Genomic DNA, 26,121 nt, shown 5'->3' with positions numbered 1-26,121 from the left:
GTTGTAAAGCAGCAGAGACAACTCACAACATCACCAACGCATTTGACCCAGGAACTGCTAATGAACGTACAGTGCAGGGGTGGTTCAAGGAGGAGACAAGAGCTTTGAAGATGAGCAGTACAGTGGCTGGCCATCAGAAGGTGACAACAACAACTCAGAGTCATCATTCAAAGCTGATCCTTTTACAAATACACAAGAAGCTGCCAAAGAACTCAGCCTTGACCATTCTATGGTCATTGGGCATTTGAAGCAAACTGGAAAGGTGAGAAAGCTTGGTAAGTGGGTGCCCCATGAGCTGACTGAAAATCAAAAACATCATCATTTTGAAGTGTGCCTTCTCTTATTCTACATAAGAACAACAAACCATTTCTCGAATGGACTGTGACATAGGACAAAAAGTGGATTTTTCATGACAACCGGTGACAACCAGCTCAGTGGCTGAACCAAGAAGAAGCTCCAAAGCACTTCCCAAAGACAAACTTGCACCAAAAAAAAGGTCAAGGTCACTATTTGGTGGCCTGCTGCATGTCTGATCCACTACAGCTTTCTGAATGCTAGTGAATCTGAGAAGTGTGCTAGCAAATTGATGAGGCACACCAAAACACCACAATGCTTACAGCCAGCACTGGTCAACAGAGAGGGCCCAGTTCTTTTTCATGACAACACCCAACCACACAAAGCTTCAGAAGTTGAACGAATTGGGCTATGACATTGTGCCTCATCTGCCATATTCACCTGACCTCTTGCCAACCAACTACCACTTCTTCAAGCTTTTTGATAACTTTTTGCAGGGAAAACGCTTCCACAACCAGATGGAGGCAGAAAATGCTTTCCAAGAGTTCATCAAGTCCTGAAGCACAGATTTTTATGCTATAGGAATAAACAAACTTACTTCTCACTGGCAAAAAATGTATCAAGTGTAATGGTTCCTACTTTGATTTATAAAGATGTGTTTGAGCCTAGCTACAATGATTTAAAATTCATGGTCCAAAACCGCAATTACATTTGCACCAACCTAATGATTTAAGTGAGAAAAGAGGAAATCCTATATAAAGATGTGAGAATGGCAGAGGAAAAGAGAAGACAAAGTTGAGAAATATTCATAAGTTTTCATCAGCGGGACTTGATGACTGATTGATTAGATGTTGGCAGTCATTTTGGGGAGTGTAGAAAGCTTCATGTGTTTTCCAACTGCTTCCTGACTACACTTGCTCTGACTTTTAAATAGCTTTTAGAACTGACATCTGCATTAGCTGATAATGGACCATCAGCGATAGCTAAGTGATAGAAAAGCATTTTAGAAAACAAAATATCAGAGCAATTTTGAAAGAGATGTAGCAGAAAGGTTTTTTCTCTGCTCTGTAGTTTCTGACAAAGTGTGTGTCACAGTATATGTTCCTGAGGGCTAAGGATACTGTTGAGTATTAGTGTATCTTAATCTTCAATTACTGAAGGAAGATATGATCAAAGAGTTTGGGACCACATAACTACAAATCCTGGCTCCAACATTTACTGTGTGACTTTGGTCAAGTCATTTAACTTCTTCTCTGTCTCTATTTCTTTATCTCTGCTGCTACTCAATGAGTAAAATAAAATAATAGACTTTATCCCATAAGGTTGTGAAAATTAAATGAATATAACTGTGTATTTATGTATGTATGTATGTGTGTCTTTTGTGTTTTTTTTGTATTTATGTATGTGTTGTGTGTGTGTGTGTGTGTATGTGTTTGCTGTTATTATTCATTCATCATACTAGGTACCCACTAAGTGCTGGGACAGTGTACTATGTGCTAGAGAAGTGGAAATGAGAAATTTACGTTTTTGCTCAATTACAGTAAATAGCCATCTACACCGAAAGACAGGCATGTGACCTAATGTGCTCTCTCTACCCTAAGTAATTAACAATTTCTGAATCTAATTCTCAATCCATCCGAAGCCATCAATAATTTTAATGTCATTTAATCTTTCAACAATTGCTAAAAATCAATGGAAAAGGCTTCTTATTACACATAAAAAAATCGTTACTAATATACAAATCTATGGACGTTGTCATTTTCTAAACTATATTTTCACTCTTATCTCTAAATTTGTACGTTATTCTATTTCTTTTATCCTCTTGAAAGGTTCTCATCTAAAAAATTCATAAATAAACAAATCTAATGCTAATCTGAAAGATTCACAAAGAAATAAAACTTCTAGAAACTTATCTCTAAATTTCCCTCTGTTCTAAGGATGTTTTCATTTTTTAATTTCTTTTATTCTTAACTACACTGTTACTGTGAAATCATAAATAATACTCGAAGAAACTACCTGAATCTTAGAACTATAAAGACAAAGATGGTTGAATGAATATTAACAAGAATTTTTTTATTGCTTAGTTGAAAACGAATTATTCTCTTTAGCGTGAAACCGTTTGGTTTTTATTATTTAAGAGTATTTGTACATTTTCTTTAATAAAATGATGTTTCTTTATTGTCAAAAGCATCTAGTTATTCCCTCATCATCTTACTTTGCAACATTCTCCTTCAACAAAAGATATCTTAATTGCATCCAGCTCTCTATTGAAAATTTACAGTGCTAATCCTTCCAGCCATTTTGTTTTCAGCTTGTAACACTAGCAGCCAGCTGCCATCAGCCTGACTCTATTAGCATATCGGATAATTTACAAAATAAGCACAGAAATGGAACTAAAAGATATGGTGGCTTATATCAGAATAAAATTATACATTAGACATGATACATTAGATAAACTCTTTAAACATGCTTCTTCTTTTCAGTATAATAATTGAAAGTAATCATTATTTTCTTAATATAAATGCTTATTCCTGCACACAGTAATTTTTCCTTCTCCCAGGTTCTATAAGTGAAGTTGACCTATCACTGTTTAAATATAAGACTTTTCAAATTTTAATAGAATAAACTACAAGTGTATTTTACATGTTTTTTTAAAGGATAAAGGGGTTGGATATTTGGTGCTATAATTTATAACTATATTCCAGCAGGCCACCTAGCCAAGAATAATAAATACGTAAAAGCTAACATATATTGTTCTCACATCTCAAGGGTGTTTCTAGTAGCCAGCAGACAGCAAACAATTCTTCACCTGTTTTGACTTGCAATAGCCTGCTGTTTGAATGTCAATATTAACGTGCCCTCACCAAATATCACTAAAGTCTTAGATGACAAATTATCTAAAGCAATTTTAATATGATGGGAAAGGGTAGGACCAAAGAGTTTCTACCAGTTTGCTGTTCTTCAGAACTCTTTTCTATACCATCCTTCCTCTTCCCCCAGTAAGTCCCACTCACCTATATTTAATAAATGTTTTGAAATTATATTATTCATTAACCCATTTCATCACTTAGCATAACACTCTTTTAAGAGGCTCTTCTAGCTCATTAAATAATACTATCTAGAAAGTTTGTTAACTTAATAGAATACAACACTTCCTTTAAGTAACAATAAACAACAACAAAGAGTCTGAAGAGGGAAAAAACCCTGCAAGAAAATATAATGCTCAAGGATAAGGATTACCAAAGTGCTTTTAAGAACTTCATTTTCTCTTCCAAACCCCTCCCTGTCTCCAAGGCATTTTTCTGTTTTTACTGTGATGCTAACTAACCATCCAGGCTGCTGTAGAAACCTCTGGTTAGAATGGATTTCAAGGCTGCTGTGTCTTGTGAGGAACCAATCAGATTTCTTTGTTTCATCTGCAACATTCCATCAGGGTTATATAACATCTTAGATACATGAAACATCCTAATAATATAGTGTATTTCCATCTATAGTTAGTTATCTATTGTCACTAAAGTTGGCACATAAAAACCCCATATTATTATTCTGTGTCATTCTATAAAATCAAAGGAATATAGTACAGATGAGAAGGTTATATTTCTTTTGGGAGGAGAAGATAGCGTGAGCTTGCTTTGTCTAAAAGAAAGAGTTTTTGAAAATATAAAATATGAGCCCTCTGCAGACTAATAAGATCAATACTGATCCCCTCCTTATTTCTGTCTACAGTAAAGTGGGTGAGGTAATTCAACACAGCACCAGCCATACAGCTGTCAATTCTTAAAACATACAACATGACCTTAGTATAGAATAAAACATAGATTTTTAAACCCAGGCTTAATCTTCACTAATTTTTTAAAGCACAGAAAAATTAAGTATTTCCTACTTAAATATTTTCTCAAACAAGAGAATCCAAACTCTAAATGTCATAGCCCAATTAAACACCCAAAACAGCAACCAAAAAACCGTCTACCAGCAGCACTGTTACCTATATGATCAGAATACTTGCAGTACACTTATACTGGAACCACACCAATATTCCTATTCTCTCTCTCCCTGCTAGAGATCACGCTGCATAACTTAAAACACTGCTCTTCTGTGCTATTAATATAACAACTCAGATATTCAGAACAGATTCGGCTGGAACCTGTGAATCTAGTCTTTTCTTTCTTTTTACAACTTAAAGGCATCCCACATATGATGCTTACAAATTAGCACAGGATTAAAATAGTGACCGAATGCATAAAAAAGCTGAGTCTGTTGGGTGTGGCTTAAGTAAATATATCTTGTCTCAACTGGACAGCTCCTCAGTAACATGCAGTCACCGACACCCAAAATGTATGAGTACATAAGTGCTTCCGGGAGTGGGTGGGAAACTAAACCTCCATGGTTTTTTTTTGTGCTTGATGTTCAATTGTTTCTATACTGTACTTCTGAAATGACAGTGCCTTGAGTCAATGCTGAGCGTTGCTCAAGAAACCAAGGACAGAGAAATTTTACTTGTCCTACTTCCTCTCCTTATTTTATACTCACTGTCTAAAACATGGCCGTTCTTACTAACATTTTGCTTTCCTAAAAGAGGTAATCATTTAAATCATGACTATGTGCAATGCGAACTCACACTGCATCACACTCATCAATAAAATATTAAGTGCCAACTCCAGTGTTCATTCTACTTATTTTCCATCTCACCAGAGAATGCTCTACTAATGCTCTCTACTATTATAAAAATGAACAATATAAGGAAAGAACAATACCAGGAGCTGCGACAAATGTGCAACAGAAAATAAAAAACCTCTAAGTGTTTACTTTTAAAAAAAAAACTAGTGCTTAAAAAAAACCTTCATGTATTCATGTACATCTATTTCTCTATATACACATTATACATATTTAGTACAAATATAAATCTGTTTATAAGCTGCCAGGCATGCATTTATCAATGCTACACATGCAATATACCTGAAACCTCTATAGAGAGAGGGCATGCAGATTTCAGAACTATACATTTTTATTCTTAAGTGGCCATAATCAAATATTAAAACAGCCAAGGATATCTGACATACTGAACTATATCTAAGCTTTTCATCTTGTTAAGTAATTTTCTCTGCCATTCCGTGTAGCAAACCCACCTTTGGATCATATTGATGATTGTTTTTTCCCCATGCCCTCTACGTGCTGCACCATTTTGTCTTCTGGACAGTGGAGAAATCGGCAGAACAGCAGTGAAGGAGTGTAGTGGAGCCAGCAGAGGCAGTGCCAGCCTCCTACTGCAGTCTGTATATTGAACGCACTCAAACCCACAGGTGCCTACGTAAAATCCTCCAGCTGCAGCCTGCAACTTCATGTTTCCTTCAGCAGCAGATCTGTATGCTTTCACTTTCTTTTAACCCAATAAATGTACAGGATTCAAACAGCAGTACGCATCTTCTGAAAATGAATTTCACAGAAAATACCTACATAGACTTTATTAAGTCACCAAAAAAGAGTGGCTTTTTAAATCAGGAGAATAATTACCAAATTATGAAGATTCAGAAGAATAATCACCGAAATATTTCTAACATTTAAAAATTTTTTAATAGTTTTTTCAAGAAAGTATAACATTAGAAAGTAATGTGATATGTCTCACATCTTCTTATATAAATAGCTTATAAAAGTAATTTTTCACATACCATTTAAGTATGTCATGAATAAGTACATAAAAAGGCCTGCCTCTAACCATAACTTTTCATCAACAAATAATCCACTGATAAGAAGAAAATACAGAACTTCTCTGTTAAAAGGCAAAGTGAATCTAAGTAAACCATTGTTCAAACACTGACAGATGAAACAAAAAACAGAGGCTCACAATTCTTTCACATAAACTTCAAACATACACATTCTCATTCTACCAGAATTACAGAATTTGAAAACTGAGAGAAACCTAAAGAAGACAAATCTAACGCTTTTAATTTCTCAGATGAACAAATTAAGTAATGCTTAAAGTACCTTTCCCAAGGTCACATAGCTGGTCAGTAGCAAAACTTGGATTTCTGAACACATCTTTTAATAAATAATTAATAACTACTGAGACTCACCCAAGATTAAATAGTAACCTGAATATCCCTATAACTATTAAATAAAGTTTGTGATTAAAAAACCTTTACAAAAAGAATATCCAGGCCCAGATGGTTTCACAGGTGAATTCTACATTCACAAACATTTAAAGAAACAACAATTCTACATAATTTCTTCCAGAAAACAGGAGTAAAGGGAAATCCCCAACTCATTTTATGAAGACAAAATCACTGTGATATCAAAGCCGGTATTACAAAAAACTATAGACCGACATCTCTCGTGAATATAAAAACAGATATCCTCCACAAAGTATTAGCAAATCAAATCCAGTAATGTATTTAAAACAACAACAACAACCACATACACCAAGAGGGATTTATCCTGAGAATGCTAATAAGCTAGTTAACATTTGGAAATCACTCTCAACGTGGGCCTCCTAGGTGGCTCGGTGGTGAAGAATCCACCTGCCAATACAGGAGACTCAGGTTCAATCCCTGAGTGGGGCAGATCCCCCAGAGAAGGAAATGGCAACCACTCTAGTATTCTTGCCTGGGAAATCCCATGACAGAGGAACCTGGCAGGCTATGGTCCATGGGGTCAAAAAGAGCTGGACATGAGTTAGAGACCGAACAACAAAAACAAATCACGCACGTAATATTAATGATTCAAAGAAAAATCATTTAATCACATCACTTGATGTAGAAAGAGCATTTAACAAATTTCACATCTATTCATGATAAAAAAAAAAAAAAAAAACCCAGAAAACTAGGAGTAGAGGGAAATTTCCTCAGCTGGATAAAGAATATCTACAAAAAACCTACATCATACTTAGTGGTAAACCCCAAAGATCATGACCAAGGCAAGGACACCCTCTCACTACTCTTAGCCATCATCAGACTAGAAGTACTCATCAGTGCATACAGACTGGAAAGGAAGAAATAAAACTATCCCTGTTCTCAAAAGACATTATTTTACACTTAAAGAATTCAAACAAATCTATCCAAAGCAAACAATCCCCTCTCCCAAAAAGCCTCTTACAATTAAGAATTAAGTTTAGCAAGGTCACAGCACAATGTGAAAAAAAATAATATTTTTAAGTTATTCATTTATACTTTTATATATTTAGCAATGTACAATTAGAAACCAAAACTTCAAGCATACAATTGTTAAAAGAAAAGAAATAGTTACAAAGCTAACAAAACAAATACAAGATCTGTATGCTAGAACTACAAAGTGCTGATGAAAGACATCAAATAAGACCTAAATAAATGAAAAACATATGTTCATGGACTGGAAGATCCCACATGGAAAGATTTCAATTCTACTCCAATTCCACAGATTTAATGCAATTCTAACAAATATCCCAGAAGGATGTTTTCATAGATTGTTACATCTTTCATACATTTCTAAAACGTATATAGAAAGATAAAGGATCTAAAATATCTAAAACAAGTATGAAAAAACAACAAAGTGGTAAGAATCACGGTACTCTGTATTAAGACTTACTATAAAGCTACAGTAATCAAGACAGTGTGGTATTGGTAAACTGATAGAAACAGATCGGCAGAACAGAACAGACCCAAGCAAGTATGGTCAACTGATTGGTGACAATGGTGTAAAAGCAATTAGAGCAAAAAAGATATAGCCTTTTCAACAATGGTGCTGGAACAACTGCACATGCGGATGCAACAAAAACAAACATACACATCAACTTTTACCTCAGACATAATATAAAAAGACTTAGGAGTTCTAAGGAAAAAAAGTAAGAGAAATCTTTATGGCTAGGTTGGGCAGAGTTTTTAGCTGATACCAAACGCCTGGGGGCTTCCCTGGTGGTTCGGTGGTAAAGAATCCACCTGCCAATGCAGGAGACGCAGGTTCAATCCCTGGGTGGGGAAGAACCCTGGAGAAGGAAATGGTAACACACTCCACACCAGCATTCTTGCTTGAAAAATTCCATGGGCAGAAGAACCTGGTGGGCTACAGTCCATGCAGCTGCGAAGAGTTGGACACAACTGAAAGACAGCGTGTGCACACACACACACACACCAAAACCAGGATCCATTTTAAAAAAAAATTAAACTTCATCAAAATTAAAACTTTGTTCTGCAAAAATCACCATTATGAGAAAAACAAAACAAGCAATTCACATATCCCAAAAAGGACCTATATCTAGAATACGCAATGAACTCTCAAAACTCAATAGTAAGAAAACAAACAACCTAATTAAAAACTAGACAAAAGATCTAAACAGACGCTTCACCATAGAGGATATACAAAAAGCAAAATAAGCACATGAAAAGATGTTCCACACCATTCACCATTAGAGAACATTAAAATCACAATGAGATACCAGTACACATTTTAATAGAGTGGCTAAAATGAAAAATATGTATATTGACAATATCAAGTGCGCGCAAGGACGTGAAACAACTGGAACCGTCACACACAGCTGCTGGGAATGAACATGGTACAGTCATTCTGAAAAACAGCGTGGCAGTTTCTTATAAAGTTAAACATAATCTTACCATAAAATCCAACAGCCTTACTCCTAGGCACTGACCCTAGAGAAATAAAAACTTATGATCACACAAAAACCTGTCTATGAATGTTTATAGTGGCTCTATTCATAATTGCCCCAAAATGGGAAACAATCCAAATGTTCTTCAGTGGGTGAATGAATAAACAATGTGAATGAATAAACAAACTGTCTTATATCTATACAATGGCAATAAAAAAGAACAATGGTGCAGGACCAACTTGGATGAATCTCAAAGGCATTATGCTGAACGAAAGGAGCCAGTCTTAAAAAAGCTGTATTATTCCATTTTCCATTAAATGACATTCTTTGAAAAAATTTTAAAAACTACAGAGATAGAGAATAAATAGTGCACTGGTTTCTAGGACTAGTGGTGGGGGAAGGTTATGAGTGGAAAGGGATATCATAACAGAATCTGTACCATCATGTACACTGATTGTGTGGTGGCAGCTACATCAGAGAAGGCAATGGCACCCCACTCCAGTACTCTTGCCTGGAAAATCCCATGGACAGAGGAGCCTGGTAGGCTGCAGTCCATGGGTCGTGAAGAGTCAGACATGACTGAGTGATTTCACTTTCACTTTTCACCTTCATGCATTGGAGAAGGAAATGACAACCCACTTCAGTGTTCTTGCCTGGAGAATCTCAGGGATGGGGGAGCCTGGTTGGCTGCCATCTCTGGGGTTACACAGAGTCGGACACAACTGAGGCGACTTAGCAGCAGCAGCAGCTACATACATCAATGTGTGTATTAAAACTAATTGAATGTGAATGTCATACGCACACCTCCCAAGTAAATTTTACCTTATGATAGTTTTTAAAACTTCAATCACTATTATACAGTTCTAAAATCGCTTACTCTGCCCTCTCCTCCGGAAGCCTAACCCAAATATCTAACTTCCCCCAGATATCCCATCATCCCCTCAAACTTACTGTCCTAAGACTGATTTCATTATATTCCCCTCAAACCTCAAGTGAATGGCAACCACAGTACACCCAGGCACCCAAGCCAGAACAAGGTGTCACCCTTGAATCAATCCTGTGAGTTACTACATAACTAGGCATATTAAAAAGCAGAGACATTTCTTTGCCAACAAAGGTCCATCTAGTCAAAGCCATGGTTTTTCCAGTGGTCATGTATGGATGCGAGAGTTGGACTATAAAGAAAGCTGAGCAACAAAGAATTGATGGTTTGGAACTGTGATGTTGGAGAAGACTCTTTTAGAGTCCCATGGACTGCAAGGAGATCCAACCAGTCCATCCTAAAGGAAATCAGTCCTGAATATTCATTGGAAGAACTGATGCTGAAGTTGAAACTCCAATACTTTGGCTACCTGATGTGAAGAACTGACTCATTTGAAAAGACCCTGATGCTGGGAAAGATTAAAGGTGGGAGGAGAAGGGGATGACAGAGGATGAGATAGTTGGATGGCATCACCGACTCAATGGACATGAATTTGAATAAACTCCGGGAGGTGGTGATGGACAGGGAGGCCTGGCGTGCTGCAGTCCATGGGGTCCCAAAGAGTTGGACACGACTGAGAGACTGAACTGTAACTAGGACAGTAACTTGATCTATAGCACTACTTGTACCTCCATCAGCTCTAACCGTGCCTAGCACACAACAAGTGTTCAGTCAGTATTCTGTTGAGTGAATGAATAAAGCCATGGCTCTTACTTCACTGGACCCACACCCAATCAATCAAGTTCAGTTGATCCTTTCCTGACATCTCTCCGTGCTCACTGCCACCCTCTTATTTTAGGTTCTGATCACTCTCACTTGGTTGCCGTTACAATTACTCCTAAAGATGATGTATTATTTTGCCTGCCCACCATCACACACACCCCCTTTCTGGAACTACCCTTTAGCAATCCTCATTCCATCTACTAATTGTCAAGCTCTCTCACAACTTCATGGCTTTATATTTGCTGTATCTTCTGCCTGAAACTTACCTTTCTCCATTTCTCAGAATGGCTAACTATCATTTAGGTTCAATGAGAGCCACTACCTCCTCCAAGAACTGTTCTATTTCCCAGTCTCAGATGGAGTCCTTACTCTATACTCCAACAGTATCCTGTGTAGAACTTTATCATAATACTTCTTGTATTATAATCATATTGAATTACTTGTACCATATAATCAAATCTAACAGGATCTATGTCGTACAGCTGTAAATAAACTGCACCCCTCAGGACTTTACCTGGCCCATAGTAGGTACTCACTGTATAATCAGGGATGAAAAGACAGAACACACAGAGGGAGGAGGGAAAGCAGCATTTAAATAGTATCTGATAGTACTGGAGCCTCAGAGTATGAAGCAATTGGAAGGTTAACAGGATAGAGATTTACTAGCAGTTGGACTATCAGTCTTTAAGATGGGAACAAAGAATGGCAAGATAACACAAAATTCTGAGTAAAGAAATGGCTGATATGAAAAATATCAGCAGTAACAGAATGAGGTTGTTAAAATGTAAAATTTTAGAGTAAACCTAGGCATTATTTTGGGGAAAAAAAAAAATTTTTTTTTATTTCAATAATGTCTTTCTCCCACTGAACATTCCCCTTCTCAAGCAGGCAAGTTCCTACAAGTGTGTGTGTGTGTGTGGTTATCTGACTAAAAAAAAAGCAGACAAATCTATTCCAAATATTTGTTTTTGAAAACCTGGTCCCTTATAGACACAAAAAGAATTCCCCTGACCAGGAACAATCACAGAAATCTGTCTTCTGAGATGACTGGCAGGTTTGTTTACCAGGCAAAGTCTCTGTCCTATGGTTAGGAGTAAAATCCTATGGTTTAGGACCCAATCCTCAGCTTTGCAGATCAGAAACCAAGTCTTTAAAGATTTTCAAAGTGGGTAAACCTCAAAGAGACTGAATCACACTACAGCAGCTCTGTATCACCTGAAAATTCATAGCAAAATATCAGCATTATTGACAAATGTAAAGAGGTCGTGTCTTTCCTATTTGGGGGCAAATACGAGCTTGCTTTCTAACTCTTGGCATGGGAAACACCACTAATTAAAAAAAAAAATCTGTACATCAGTAACAAACAAACAAATTTACTACATCAGTAAATCAAAGTGGTAGGCTCCGCTGGTTATCTACCTTCTTTTATACTAATAAAATCCTGATTTTTATTATTATTTTTCAAATGAGGCTGGCTGATCTTCTCCCTAGCCTCAGAGCCAAACCTTAATTAGTAAATGAATCTTAAGAATATCTATTGCAAGTCCATGAACTGGTATAAAAAAGGTTATGTGCTGTAATTTGGCCAGTGGCACATGAGGCAAATGGGAAAGCAGTAGCTTTCAGGAAAGTTCTTCTTCATCTTAAAGATGGACCCAGGAAAGGGCCACTTGTTCTACCTGACTTTGAACAACAGAGTGTGTGGATATCCAAACTGAAGATGTGGCAGTCCTTGTGTAGCTATACAAAGACAAGCCTGAGAAGAATAACAAAAATTCTAAAGACGGCAGAGCAGAAAGTTGCAAAGAAACTGGGTCCTTGACAATGCTATCAAGCTTCACAGTTAACTGATATATAATCACCACACCGCCAAAATTCTTTATTATGTGAACTAATAAATTCCCGTCATATCTGGGTCATTCTAAATTAGATCTTTGGTAACTATAACCATTCTAACTGCTATAAGAGCAAATAAAAAATGACTATAAGATCTAATCCAATTTAAATTTTAACATAAAATTCTTCTTTCCTCTAGAAAGCTCAAATTTAATAAATCTGGGGCAGAGGTACTAAGTTTAGAGGTTAAAATCTTTCTTTACTTACCAGTTTAAAATCCTACAATGGCTCATTGAGGCCTTAAGGATATAACATTAACTTTTTAGCATGTAACACAAAACACGGCATTAATTGATGAGTGATTAACTATCCATTCTTTTCAGCAACTTTCTGATTCACCCTAGTTTCCAGGAATAGAGAACTCTTATAGCTGCTAGAATACACCACATGATCCCTCACCTTCATCTATTGGCAGATATGGCTTTCAAGGCATTGAAGATACATTTGGAACTCTTCTTAAAAAAAAAAAAACAGGATTCTTGATGACAGGATACTGATGGATGAATAAAAGAAAATCATGACTCCCAAGTCAGAAAACTCTGAATCTAGAGAAAAAGCGAATTAACCTATTTTTCTCCAAGAAATCAAAGAAAACATGAACACAAAAAAAATCTAAGAAAATGATGTGGGTGTGCAGAGCTTGTGTTTAAGGTTAAATTTTTGGTTACTGAGTTTCTTTAAAGACATACAACTTGTACTACAGGTGCTTTTCCTCTTATAAAAATATATTCTAGAGTTCCTTGAGGACAAGAGTCTACGTGGGACTTCCCTGGTGGCCTAGTGGTTAAGAATCTGCCTTACAGGGTAGGGGATGAAGGGCTGATCCCTGCACTGGGATTGAACTTGTTTTCCCTGCAGGGAAAGCAAGCCCACACGCCACCTCTAGAGAGAAGTAACTAAGACCCGATGCAGCCAAATAAATAAATATATGTTTTTAGAAAGAGTCTATGAATGCTATACCATAGCAATTTTTAAAAGATACTACTTTCCTTTTAGCAATTCATTTATTTCTTGGCTCTATTGTTAACCTTTTACTATCATGAGTACATGTATATATATTTACTAAAATTCCCATATATCACAAGTGGAAGTGAGTGTGATTATATTATACATGAGGAGATTAAGGGATGACTAGACTATAGAATATCACAAATTTACAGAAAGCAAATCTATAAGAGTATTATTTATTTGAAATATGTAAAATTTTCTAAGAAAACAAAAAGCTAGATATTCACTGTAAAAATGTAATGTTAAAATAACATAATTTTAACTGGATAAAAGTATTACTATATATTAAAATATGCTTATGAAAAATAAAGCATTTACAAAAATTACATATTAACTCACTATTTAAATCTAATTTTAAATTAAAAATTAGACTATTTCCTAAATAGTCTAATCTGTTGTTCAAATCTGCACACTCTCAGATATATAAATGTACGATTTTAAGTACATATCTAATATACACTTGGATTTTTAAAGAAATTGGTCTGCAGGAATAGTGTGCAAATTAAACCAGTTTAAATAACTTACTCTTTTTAAAAAGCCTTGCTGTTAAAAATATGTAAGCTTGAATTAAGTCAAAAACAGTTGTATCAAGGGAACTGCAATCAGTATTAAGAGACCACTATTTTAAACTTTAAGCACCCTGTACAAGTTGAAGATAGGCAGAAACTAAATGGAAGAATGGACATTTACTTCTTTTAAATCAGAAAATATCACTCACAAAAGGGCTTGGGCTGACAGTATAAACCCTATATAGCTTCCTCTAGCTTCCTTCTTTAGCAACAAGAATGTAAACAGTAAACTATGAGGGTACCAAACTATGAAAGCAGACAATGGATGGTGAAAACGGATCTTTGGGATGAAATACTGAGTATTACAATGCAGTACTAAAAAGGCTTGTGACATTAAATTTTCCTGAAGTTCAGGGGAAGCACAATCCCAAAGCTCAAATAAGGGAAAACTAGAAAGGAATCCAGAAGAATAGAAGTAGAAAAAAACAGAAATTTATTTACTTTTAAATAAATTACATTTGAAAGCAAAATTTAGTGCAAAAGGTAACTATCTCTGGATAGTTACTCATTCAATATACGAATCGCTGTATACCTAATGTAAGCTTGGAATAAAGCAATGTCACCAGTTAGCCAGTTTCTCTATCTGGAAATTTCAGGACAAATTATTTCCTCCCATTCTTTTCCTTTCTGAGCCATTCTATTAATTAAATCCTTTCTGCTGCTGCTGCTAAACTGCTTCAGTCGTATGCCACTCTATGGACAGCAGCCCACCAGGCTCCTCTGTCCACAGGATTCTCCAGGCAAGAATACTGGAGTGGGTTGACATTTCCTTCCTATTTTACCTCAAAAATGTCTTTCCTGTGTATCCTCTTTATTCCTATTGTCACTTCTTTAGCCTTTTCATCATCTCAACTAGTATCTCCTCACTACAGTCCATTTTTTTACACTGATGCCAGAGTTATCTTCTTTAAAATGTTACCTGTTCTTGGAACATATATTACTGAGTATTTACTATATGCCAGGCAGGTGCTAAGATACAGCAGTAGAAAAGAGAATAAACTCATCATGAAACTTGTATTAGATAGGAAGGACAGATAATTTTTAAAAAACCCAAGATATATCATAAGATAGTGATAATTACAACAGAGAGAAAATATAAAAGGGGAGACAGAATAAAGGGAGACATAAAGAAGGGGTTAGGGTTTGACGTTAATTAGAAGGAAACTTCTAAATAAAGTCCCTAATGGAGAAAGGGAGCTATCATTTCAGGCAAAGGAAACAAGCATTAAACTCCTAAGCCAGGAGGAGGCTAATATGACTGAAACGATGTGAACAAGAACAAGAGGTACAGGTAAAGGAAATGAAGCCAAAAGTAATCAAGGCCAGATCTTATAGAATTATGGAAGGACACAGGCTTCTAAACAACTCACGGCAGTCTCTAATGACTGTACTGGGCACCTCACTGCTGAAATTTCTCCTACTGAAATTTCTCCTAACGGCCTTTGCTTCTGCCTGCCAACCTTCTTTCCCCACATGCCCATCCCCAAACATTCTACTTTAAGCCTGTAAGAATGGATGAGAAGACATCTACAACTATTTGGAGGCATTATTTAACTTAATTCCTTCAATTCTAATCTTCATATTTTCCACTGTAGTTAAGACTCCTTAACATTTTCAGTAAATATTGTAGGACTGTATGGGCAGAAAAATAACCAAGACCAATATTCTATTGCATTAAAAATGTTGTTTATTTATTTTTATTTATTTAAATATAATACACACAACTCATACAACTCAACATCAAAAAAACAAATAACCTGATTAAAAAATGGGCAGAAGAAAAGAATAGACATTTCTCCAAAGAAGAAACGCAGATAGCCAATAGGTAAATGGAAAAATGCTCAACATCACTAGTTATCAGGGAAATGCAAATCAAAATCACAATAAGATACCACATCACACTAGTCAGAATGGTTATCATCAAAAAGAAAACATGTAACAAATGATAGCAAAGAAAAGGGACTCCTCACATGTTGGTGGTGGTAATGTAAACTGGTGCAGCCATTGTGGAAAACAGTATGAAGGTGTCTCAAAAAACTAACAATGCAACTACCATATGACCCAGCAATTTCACTCCTGGGTATATATCTGATTAAAAAAAAAAAAAAGACCAAGTAGAAAAGACACATTCACCCCAATGGTCACAGTAGCATTATTTACAAATGCCAAGATATGGAAGTAACCTAAGTGTCCATCAACAGATGAATGGATAAAGAAGATGTGGTATAAAATACAATGGAATGCTACTCAGCCTTAAAAAAAAAAAAGGAAATTTTTCCATTTGCACCAACATGAACACACTTGGACTTTATGATAAGTGAAGTAAGTCAGTCAGAGAAAGCCAACAGTGATTCACTCATTTATGAAATCTAAAAAATACAACAAACTAGTGAATTTAATTAAAAACAAGGTAGACTCACAGATAGAGAAAAAATTAGTGGTTATCAGTGCAGGGGAGGGGTAAAATAAAGGGCTGGGAGGGTGAGAGATACATATTATTGGGTGTAAGATATGTTACAAAGATATATGGTACAACACAGGGAATATAGCCAATATTTTATAATAACTGTAAATGGAGTGCAACCTTTAAAAACGGTATAATTTTTTTTTATTTTTAAAATTAATATCAATTGAATTAAAGTCCATTTAAAAGTCAGGAAAGTCAAAGATACTCATGTAATTAGTTTACATCTAAGGTGACTGTTCAAATAATAAACATACAAAATACTGACAAACCAACTCACAATGTCTAATTGTTACGCATATTTAACATGTTTTCATGATGATCAGAAAAAATGAGAGATCAAAAAAGAAAAAGAAAAAACGGAGAGCAAAAATACACACAACTTAAAATAATAAAATCTCTTTCAACTACCAAAGGAAGTCACCAAACTCTTGGCTACTTTTTGCTTTGATATAATCCTTAATCCTTAAGATTTGTTAAAAACTGACTCACTACTTCAAAGAAATGTCCTTTAGAGTTCAGATCTCAGTTTAGACTTAATTCCATTACTAACTGTCCCGTTTATCCAGTGACAGGCAATATACGGAAGAGTGAGAATTCAACTGTTTCTATTCCTATGGATGTCTACTAGCTACAAACACTAAAGTCTTTTAATCTCAGGTAAACCTTTTTACCTCTCATTTGTAAAATGGAATGGTTTTTGCTATACAGATTAAATGAGGTAATAACATGTTAAAGTACTTTCCCTTGTGAAATATAGAACACAGGGAATGTAAGTTAACTGTTACTTAACACATGCTCTATTGACGACAAGAAATGTAACCAAATAAATGACTTCCTACATTCTCTTTCAACAAAATATAAATGTCAATATAATGACAGTATGAACTGTGGAGGGTAAAAAGGCAGTGAACACTTCTTACCCTGAGGAGAGTTAAACTGTGTTAGGGAAGCATGTCTAGAAAGTTTACATGTAATAAAAGGCATTACCTTAAGTTTCACATTCCCGGGTGGCTCAGACGGTAAAGCGTCTGCCTGCAAGGCGGGAGACCCAGGTTCGATTCCTGGGTCGGGAAGATCCCCTGGAGAAGGAAATGGCAATCCACTCCAGCACTCTTGCCTGGAAAATCCCATGGATTTCCACGCCTGGAAAATCCCATGGATTTACCTTAAGTTTCACATTCCCTGGTGGCTCAGACGGTAAAGCGTCTGCCTGCAATGCGGGAGACCCAGGTTCGATTCCTGGGTCGGGAAGATCCCCTGGAGAAGGAAATGGCAATCAACTCCAGCACTCTTGCCTGGAAAATCCCATGGATGGAGGAGCCTGATAGGCTACAGTCCATGGGGTCACAAAGAGTCGGACACGACTGAGCGACTTCACTTCACTAAGTTTCACATTAGGAATAAACACTAGAGTACATGAGGCACAAGAGTGATCACTGTGAACCTGAATAAGATATAAGCTGGACTTTAACGATTGGGTAGGATTTAAAGAAGAGACAAGTATAATGGCAAGTTTATTCCAGACAGGGTGAATGTCATGATCAAAGGGGCACAGAAAACATAAAGCATTAAGATCAATTTGGATAAAGTAGAAAGTTTCTGAGTAAGAGTTACAGGGAATAAAGCCAGAGAAGGAAGTTAGGTAAGGTCAGGTGCCAAGCTAAGAATTTTCTAATCAGGAAAATTAATATGGCAGCAAGATAAGAGTAGGGAGAGTGCTACTGAGTCAGAGAATATAGTAAATTTATTCATTAATTTAACAAATATCTATTGATCTACTTATTTCCAGGCACCATTCTAGATGCTGGGAATAATACAGTCAGTGAACCTGTAGGACTTACATCTATTAAGGAATATAAACCGTGCAAACAAAGAAAAATCTCTCCAAGAGCCATATGTACAACAGTAAGGACAGAAAGGGTAACAAGGGGATTTGAATGTGGTGGAGGCTGAGAAGGAAGCTCAGTGAGTGTTAAAAATAGAAAGCTGTAGGCATATGAGGGGCAGAGAGTACATGGGATATCTCTGTATCTTTCCCTCAATATTGTCAAGAACATAAAAGAGCTCTTTAAAAAAAAAAAGTCTATTAAAAAAAAGAAGAAGGTTGGGGAGGCAGGCAGTGTTATTATCAAGGTCTCTGTAAGTACAGCGAAAGACTTTAAACTTTATACTAAAACCTACTGAAATCTAATAGGGTTCTAAGATTAGGGTTTGGAAAAGACCCTGATGCTGGGAGGGACTGGGGGCAGGAGGAGAAGGGGACGACAGAGGATGAGATGGCTGGATGGCATCACTGACTCGATGGACATGAGTTTGAGTAAACTCCCGGAGTTGCTGATAGACAGGGAGGCCTGGCGTGCTGTGATTCATGGGGTCACAAAGAGTCAGACATGACTGAGCAACTGAACGGAAGATTAGAGTTTATAAAATCTGATGAAGTTTAAGATCACTACAGATATTTACTAAGTCAAAACATGGGTAGGAGGACGAAGACTGGTTATTGTGAAATAACACAATATTATAAATCAACTATATTTCAATAAAAATAAATTAAAGAAATTAAAAAATAAAAAGAACAACAAATAAATGGAGGGGGGTAAGAGAAATCAGCAATTTTTTTTTAACAACTCTGTGAATGGGTTTGACAGTGTAGAACAGGGGCAACCAAACTTGTCTATAATGGGCCAAACAGAAAACACTTTAGTCTCCTTTCCAACTACATAATTCTGCTCTTGCAGTATGAAAGCAGACAATATAGACAATACATACACAAATGATTATGGCTATGTCCACACAAAATTCTATTTACAAAAACAGGTGGTAGGCCAGATTTAGTCTGGAGACCCTGTTTGTCAACTCCTGGTATAGAAAGTGAAGGAATCCCTTTCTCCAAATTCAAAGCTAGTTTTCCCTGCCCCCTGATTCTCCAAACAGGCCTTCTACCAAGTTCAAGGTGACAACAATCTGGGGGGCTGGAAGTTTGACAATAATGTTGAGCAAGAGCTCATAATGAAATGGTACTTAGATCCCAGAGTCCTGTTAAAGAGAGAGGACTGACATACACACAGAAGAGACTTCTACCTGGACATCAGAAATACATGTGAATTGAGACAAACTAAACTGAGACAAAATAACCTAGGCCTTATACACCTCAACCCTCCATCAAACCCAAGAGAGCCAAACCCTCATCATAGCTGTCTTACACAGGAAAAGGCTTTCCTTCTCACGTCTCAACAGAAATTCAATTATCAAATAGAAAATAGAGAATTTTATTCAAGCCAGACTGAAGATTACAATCCAGAAAGCAGAATCACAGAAAGCTCTGAGAACTATTCCACTTGTAGAAGTTGAAAGCATAGTCAAATACATTTTTGAGACAAAGGATCATACGTCAAAATCGCGTACTGATATTTTACATAAAGTTCACCAAGGATACAACAGTCCAGGTAAACACAAACAAAGCAAACAGCAAGTAAACAGCACGTCACCCTGACTCCCTACAGAGCTGGGAAAAAATACTATTCTTTTAAGAAGTTACATTGCTAGTGTTAGAAAGAAAAAAGATGGTTTATGGTTAAGCAGACACTGTCATTTTTCAGAAATTCAGGTTGATATATAATGCATATGCACACTGCACATTAGGGAGGAAGAAGTTCCAAATAAACACAAAGAATTTTATGTTTAATCTTTCTTGTCCTGCCTTAAAATATAAATTTTATTTCATCTAGAGAAAAATACTATTAATATTTACTCTAACCTCTACAGAAACACAGTGTCTGGTAAATAACAGAAAAATGATGAGATGTGTGAAGAAACAAAAGAATTAACAAGGCAGATGCACATATGACTTAAATGTTGGATTTAGCAGAGATATCAACTATTAAACTATTATTTTTAGCTATTACATAAAAGTTAGGGAAAAAAGGAGGTTAAAAACAGAAAAACAACAGATGAAAAGGTTAAACATTTCATCAGAGAAGTGAACCATCTTAAAAAGAACCAAATGAACATTGTATAATTGAAAACAACATCTAAATTAAGAATTAACCAACTGGACTTAAAAACTGACTGAACTCAGCAGAAAAATGTCAATAAACCTGGAGGCAGGCCAACAAAAATTGACCAAAGTGAAAAAAAATTACCAAAAGCTAAGAAAAATAACACAGTTTGAGATGCATGTGTTGTGCTGTGCTAAGCTGCGTCAGTTGTGTTCAACTCTTTGCAACTCTGTGGACGGCAGCCCACCAGGCTCCTCTGTCCATGGGATTCTCCACTCAAGAATACTGGAGTGGGTTGTCATGCCTTCCTCCAGGGGATCTTCGCAACCCAGGGATCAAACCTGTGTCTCTTACATCTCTTGCGCTGGCAGGCGGGTTCTTTATCATTAGTGCCACCCGAGAAGCCCTGAGATGCATGAGGTAATGTCAAACAATCTAAGTACAAATTAAAGTTCCAAAACATAGATGATAAAATAGAAGAAATCCTTTAAGAAATAATAGCTAAGGTTTTCCACAACTGATGAAAGATATCAACACATAGACTCAACACATAAATCCAAACAACAGGAAGAAAGGTACATCACAGCTAAATGCTAACACCCGAGATAAAGAAAAAATTTTAATCAATCAGACTAAATAAATAAGTCACATTTCATTCCAAGGTAAAAACAATGAGAATGACTGCCAACTTATTATCAGAAACAAAAGATAACAGAATAACATCTTTTAAAGTGTAGAAAGAAAAGAACTGCCAATCTAAGATTTTATACCCAGGGGAAATAGCCTTCAAAAAATGAAGGTAAAATTACAATATTATGAGAAAACAAAAGCTGAGATAATTCACTATAGTGACCTACACCTCAAGAAATGCAAAGAAAGTTCTGCAGGGTGAAAAAAAAGTTATTCCAGATAAAACATCATTTTAAAAGAAGAAATGAAGAATACTAGAAGAAAGAAATATATGAGCCAATTTTTTAAAAAGACATTTGAAAAACATCTGAAAAACTAATGACTACTTAAAGCAAGAGAAATGTATTGTGGCATATAAACCACAGTAGAAGTAAAATACAGGACAACAAAAAGTGGGATATAAGTAGAATTAAATATCCTAAAGTCCTTACAGTACTCATAAAGTAGAATAAAAATTCAAGTTGGACCATAAAAAGTTTAAGATGAATATGGTAACCCTTTGCATGTGTGTGATCAGTCATGTCCAACTCTTTGCAACCTACAGTCCATGCAACCTCATGGACTATGTAGCCTACCAGGCTCCTCTGTCCATGGGATTTTTCAGGCAGGAATACTGAAGTGGGTTGCCATTTCCTCCTCTAGGGGATCTTCTGGACCAAGGGAATGAACCCTTATCTCCTGCATTGGTAGGCAGATTTTTTACCACTGTGCCACTGGGAAACCCAATTCTTTTTTTTTTTTCCCCAATTCTTTACATAGTCTCTTTTTTAAAAAAAAATCCAAGAAAGTATAGCTAAAAGCCCAAGAAAAGAGAATTTAAAATATTTCATAAATTCTAAAAAAGACAGAGAGCAGGGAAAAAAAGGAATGAGGAACACATGGAATGCAAAAAAAAAAAAAAGAAAGATGAGACTTACACCAAATCACATCAGTAGTTATATAGTCAGTGAAATGGGCTTAATAGACCATTTAAAAATAGATAATCAGACTGGATTTAACAATAAGAAAACTACCTATTTATAAGAGATACACCTTAAATACAAAAACTAGACAGACTTGAGGCAAAAGTATCAGAAAGTCAACATTAACATACAGGAGCTAAAAAATGAGTAAAGTTCACTCTATCAAGAGTAAATACATTCTGTTTTCTAGCATCCATGAGGTAGTTATAAGACCTGATCAAAATACAGTCAGAGTAAAATACAAAACAAAGAAAACCAACCTCAACTGGTAAAATATTTTTCACAGGATTGGATCATAAATATTTCAGGAGTGTGGACTGTACAGTCTCTATCACAAATGGGTGTGGCTATGTTCCAATAAAATCAAACTATGTAAAAAATTAATAAGGAGAATATTATAAATCAAATAATAATTCGACCCCTGGGTCAGGAAGATCCTCTGGAGAAGGAAATGGCAAGCCACTCCAGGATTCTTGACTGGGAAATGCCATGAACAGATGAAATGGACACTTTCTAGGAAAATAATAAATTATCCAAGCTGGTCTAGAGGAAACCTAATTAGACTCATGACAATAAAATAAAAAATATTGTCAAAAAACTACCTAAAAAAACCCCCAAGAAACTCAGGCTAGCCATTTTTATGTCTGAGTTCCAATAAACTTTCAAGAAATAAATAATTTATATGATACATGAAGCACAGTAAAAGATGAAGTCATGACAATTCATCTTGTGAAGTTTAGCATAGCTCAAATAACGCTGAATAAATAGGACAAAAATAAAATTGGAAATAGAGGTGAAAACATGAGTGCAAGTGTATGTGTCTATCTGATGAGAAGTGATATTAGTTTAATTGCTAAACTGCTACAAATACCTGAAATATAAATAAAACCAGTCAAATCAGATATGTTTCAAAATGCAATTTCAAGGTTCTCACCACTTTTCTTCACTCTCAGTCATATTCATTTTCGCAGCCTACCACCAAATAAGAATCCTTCTCTTTAATACAGGCACACTCTGTCACTTTCACTAATGACTTTTCACCTCAAATTCTATGACAGCCTATCTTAATTGGCAAGGACAAATGAATTTCATAAAGAGTAGACTTCTCAACTGACAAAATAGATTGGGTAAATAGACAGGCAAGGACCAGAAAGTGAAACAGCAGTCAATAAAAATATGACAGGTTTGGGTTTTATTACAAAAGATGTTGCAGCTCTATAATTAAATAAGAAAATCCTTTCCTCATATTAAATAGGAGTGTTTTCTAACCAAATTTGTTAGACCAAGGTACAGAAAAGGTAAAAACCCTTGAAAAGCTTATGCTGTAATTTCATGGTTTATTAGTGAAATAAAACTTACTGTCCCTGGAAGGAAAAAGATACTTTTATAGCATAAATATATTTATATGAATACTACTGTACATATTTCTTTATAGTTTGTTATGAGCATTCACTATTCGGAGAGCAATGAAGGTTTTAATTAATTTCAATGCCCAATTAGGGGCAGTGAGGAGGGGAGGTGGAATGCCTATAAGAAATTCTTCTAACAAACTGCCCTATTTTCACAGATGGGCAGAGTTTTTGCTCATAAAGTGATTAAAGAGAAATTAACTCAAACTCAAATATCAAAAGAGATTTCATATTTCAGAGAGTATACTCAGTTCACTTCAGTTGCTCAGTCATGCCCGACTCTTTGCGACCCCATGAACCGCAGCACGCCAGGCCTCCCTGTCCATCACCAACTCCTGGAGTTTACCCAAACTCATGACCATTGAGGCAGTGATGCCATCCAACCATCTCATCCTCTGTCATCCCCTTCTCCTCCTGCCCTCAGTGTTTCCCAGCATCAGGGTCTTTTCCAATGAGTCAGCTCTTTGCATCAGGTGGCCAAAGTATTGGAGTTGCAGCTTCAACATCAGTCCTCCCATTGAACACTCAGGACTGATCTCCTTTAGGATGTACTGGTTGGATCTCCTTGCAGTCCAAGGGACTCTCAAGAGTCTTCTCCAACACCACAGTTTAAAAGCATCAATTCTTCCGCCCTCAGCTTTCTTTATAGTCCAACTCTCACGTCCATACATGACTACTGGAAAAACCATAGCCTTGACTACCCAGTACTTAGTGATTAATAAGTAAGTATCTGTTGACAGAAACTACATCATGATCTATGAAAGTAAAACAATAAACTGGACTTCATCATGTTAAAAACTTTATGAAAAGACTGCTAAGGGGTTAGAAACACAATCAATAGGCTGACAGAAAATATTTGCAAAAAACGTTATCTGACAAAGTCTAGAATATATTACATAAAGAACTCTCAAAACCTAACACATGAACAACAATAACTCAACCAGAAGACAACCAAAAGCCATGGAGAGATATTTCACCAAAGAAGACATACAGAAAGCAAATAAGCACATGAAAAGATGCTCAGTATCACTGAGTCACTAGGGAAACACAGACTAGAACCACAGTGAGATACCAACATACACAGTGACAACACCAAACGCTACCAAGGATGCGAAGAAATTAGATTATCTGCACACTGCTGGTGGGAATGTAAAATGGTACAGACACTCTGAAAAAAAGATGGAACTTTCTGTAAAAACAAAACATGCAACTAAAACATGTCCTAGGAACTGTACTCGTGGACATTTACCCCAAAGAAACAAAAGCACTTGTTCACACAAAACCCTGCACCTTTCTCCAAATGACCAGCAATTCCACTCCAATACCTCCATTCTATCTCTACCTTAAGTCCAAATCAAAGACAGATTTTGGCTGTTCAACATTCAGAAGGTATCTTTTGGTCATAATGGCATTTGTGTCCTACAATGTGTCGGACAGCTCCACAAAATGAAGTGGCAATAATGCTCTGGCCTTATTAATCCTATGGTTTTCTTCCTCTCTGTCCTAGACAAATATAGCCTATTTGCCTATGTAACCATGCATTTTTATCAGTTTTAATATCTTATAAGTCATACCAGAATCAATGATTCCTTTTCATACTTCATTATTTTCACTTATTCTTCCATAGAATTTTAAAGTTATTTTACTTCTGTTTCACTGGCTATGCTAAAACATTTGACTATATGGATCACAACAAGCCGTGGAAGATTCTTCAAGAGACAGGAATACCAGACCACCTTACCTGCCTCCTGAGAAGTCCGTATGCAGGTCAAGAAGCAACAGTTAGAACCAGACATGGAACAACGCAGTGGTTCCAAATTGGGAAAGGAGAACATCAAGGCTGTATATTGTCACCTGGCTTATTTAATGTCTAGGCAGAGTAAATCATGTGAAATGCCGGGCTGGATGAAGCACAAGCTGAAATCAAGACTGCTGGGAGAAATACCAACAACCCCAGATATTCAGATGACACCACCCTTATGGCAGAAAACAAAGAGGAACTAAAGAGCCTCTTGATGAAAGTGAGAGGAAAGTCAAAAAGTTGGCTTAAAACTCAACATTCAGAAAACTAAGATCATGGCATCTGGTCCCATCACTTCATGGCAAATAGATGGGGAAACAATAGAAACAGTGACAGACAATTTTCTTGGGCTCCAAAATCACTGCAGATGGTGACTGCAGCCATGAAACTAAAACACACTTGCTCCTTGGAAGAAAAGTCGTGATCAACCTAGACAGCATATTAAAAAGCAGAGACATAACTTTACCAACAAAGGTCCATATAGTCAAAGCTATGGCTTTTCTAGTAGTCATGTATGGACGTGAGAGTTGGACTATAAAGAAAGCTGAGGGTGGAAGAATTGATGTTTTTGAACTGTGGTGTTGGAGAAGACTCTTGAGATCCCATGGACAGCAAGGAGATCCAGCCAGTCCATCCTAAAGGAAATCAGTCCTGAATATTCACTGAAAGGGCTGAACCTGAAACTCCAATACTTTCACCACCTGATGCGAAGAACTGACTCATCTGAAAAGACCCTGATGCTGGGAAAGA

The 26,121-nt window shown here is 36.3% G+C and overlaps 1 protein-coding gene across 8 annotated transcripts in view; it reads right to left on the bottom strand.

Moving 5' to 3' along the window:
- The window catches only part of TANC2 (tetratricopeptide repeat, ankyrin repeat and coiled-coil containing 2), a 363,890-nt gene that overhangs the window by 283,205 nt on the left and 54,564 nt on the right, over positions 1 to 26,121 (bottom strand). Inside the window, exon 1 of one of the 8 annotated variants that reach the window (XM_027517578.1) lies at positions 5,421 to 5,521. The exons of the other annotated variants lie outside the window; for them this stretch is intronic. The gene's annotated coding sequence lies outside the window, so the exon portion shown is untranslated. Of the gene's footprint in view, positions 1 to 5,420; positions 5,522 to 26,121 lie in introns of those variants that run through there. 8 annotated transcript variants of the gene reach the window in all.

This window comes from Bos indicus x Bos taurus, chromosome 19, assembly GCF_003369695.1.
Source record: "Bos indicus x Bos taurus breed Angus x Brahman F1 hybrid chromosome 19, Bos_hybrid_MaternalHap_v2.0, whole genome shotgun sequence".
NCBI classification, from domain to species: Eukaryota; Metazoa; Chordata; class Mammalia; order Artiodactyla; family Bovidae; genus Bos; species Bos indicus x Bos taurus.
This window is presented reverse-complemented; position numbering and strand designations above follow the sequence as displayed.